The 1,860-nt window shown below is 43.3% G+C and overlaps 1 non-coding gene across 1 annotated transcript; it reads right to left on the bottom strand.

The window, feature by feature from the left end:
* Nucleotides 1-1,038: 1,038 nt before the first annotated feature.
* LOC116681158 (U5 spliceosomal RNA) lies at nt 1,039-1,155 on the bottom strand. The gene has a single exon (XR_004329969.1). It is a non-coding gene; the product is annotated as a U5 spliceosomal RNA (small nuclear RNA).
* Nucleotides 1,156-1,860: the final 705 nt, after the last annotated feature.

Raw genomic sequence — 1,860 nt, 5'->3', positions numbered from 1 at the left:
CTCCAAGCACAATTCCAAATGCCATCCTCATCTCTCACCTTGGTAGCCTGGCCTTTCACAGTGCAAAATCTGCCCAGCCATAAACAAATGTCATCAGCATTCACAGTTTCATTGAACATTCTGACAATTACAGTTTTAGCTGCATTGTCAGTCAGTTTCTCAACATTAAATGCAGTAAACTGGTGTTTTGCATTTTCGAAACGTATCCAAAATTCTCTCAGCACGGCAGCGGAACAAAAGCTTATATCAAAACCTTTATTAAAAGGTAAAGTCAAGATACAGTTTATGTCTTCTGGGTTGAATTTCAAGATTTTCTGGACTAGCCTCCTGGAGAAGTCAAGCCTTGATATAACAAGGGGTTCATTTTCGTTAAATGTAAATCGGACACTGTGGTGCCTCCGCATGCCGGCATGGTTGGCCAACATGGTGGAGGCACCACACTTCAAAAGGGATGAAAGAAGCTAAAAACGCCTAAAAACAGTCTAAAAAACAACAAGTAAGCTAAAAATAAGGTAAAACACTGATTTAAAAAGCAAAATAAAGCTTGCCTAATAAATACTAAAACGCACTTACCTTTCTTGTTTGGTCTGGTCGATGTGTAATCCCCACAGAGTAGTAAGCAGTCCTCTAGACCAATGAATTCCTCAGTGAAAGTATTTCAACTACAAACAAGATGAAATTGTTCACAAAGAATGAGTACACTATCCTCCAAAAACCCGCTACAAAACTAGGCCACAAACAGGCAAAAGTTTTGTCCGGACATAGGAGGCGATCGCAGTCTTAGCCAAAGGCCGAGAAGCGATGACCACCACCTCTTTGCTGTCCGATGCGACCTCCCCGGACGGTTCTCAGTTCTCACGGTCCAGTAATTTTAAAAGGACATACAGCTGCTACTTGGCACCCCGTCCAAGCAATTTTGGTTTTCCCAAGTGGTCAAGCTTCTGCCAACCTGCAATGTTCCCATGCTGTCACATTTTAGCTGCGTTTAAGAATCTGAGTTTCCTTATGGAGAGCACATTGTTTTTTACAAGTACAAAAGGCTTAACCAAACAGCAAAGCCCACCAAAAATAATTTCAACTCATAGGCGTTCCTCTCCACGGAAGTCTTTAGCAAAAGGCGAAAGGCTTGTGCGTTATGAAGAGAAACCAGAGTAAGTGCAGCCCACTCTCGAGAGCAGCCGAAATGCCCAGTCTTCCCAGTCCCAACCCTCGCGGTGATTCTCACTTGGTGTGCCGCTTTCCAAATCCAAGGCCTGGCCTATTGCCACACTGTCACAGGGCCAATATTTTGTCCTTGCTGTTTTTCCGCCAATAAATAGTGCAAATCTTGCTACACTTTTGTATGGCTTTATCTTGCCAAGTATTATAACAACGTTTTGATACCAGGAACCTGTGATGGGAAAATTACATAGACAATGATTCGCCACGTAGGCAAAGACTGCTTATCTGGATGTTTATTCAGTTCCTACGCATTCGTAAAAGTCATCTGTGTTTTAGGTTAAATCACCACAATGTCTTCTTCATGTGTCTCCCTAGTTCACCCTTTGCCTCATAAAGATGTTACTGCTTCCTACGACACCTCCTGTTTTAGGGCCCTCAGTCCCCAGGGACAGCAACTGGTGTGGCGCTGTTTATCTCCAGGATGAACAGAAGGCGAAAAGGATGCAGGCGGTCAGGAGATAGACAAATGTCACGCTGCCCAAAGTTTAGGTCAGGAAACGGAACTAATCTATAGAAAAGATAAATCTCTTCACTTCTAAGGTAGAAACGACAGCGACAGCCATCTGCTGACGTAATAATCATTAGGACAGAGACTGCAGCTGGCTCCGTCAAGTCTGAGAAATAAGATGAAGTGTTTGT

The sequence above is a fragment of the Etheostoma spectabile genome, unplaced genomic scaffold, assembly GCF_008692095.1.
Source record: "Etheostoma spectabile isolate EspeVRDwgs_2016 unplaced genomic scaffold, UIUC_Espe_1.0 scaffold00018575, whole genome shotgun sequence".
Lineage (NCBI taxonomy): Eukaryota > Metazoa > Chordata > Actinopteri > Perciformes > Percidae > Etheostoma > Etheostoma spectabile.
This window is presented reverse-complemented; position numbering and strand designations above follow the sequence as displayed.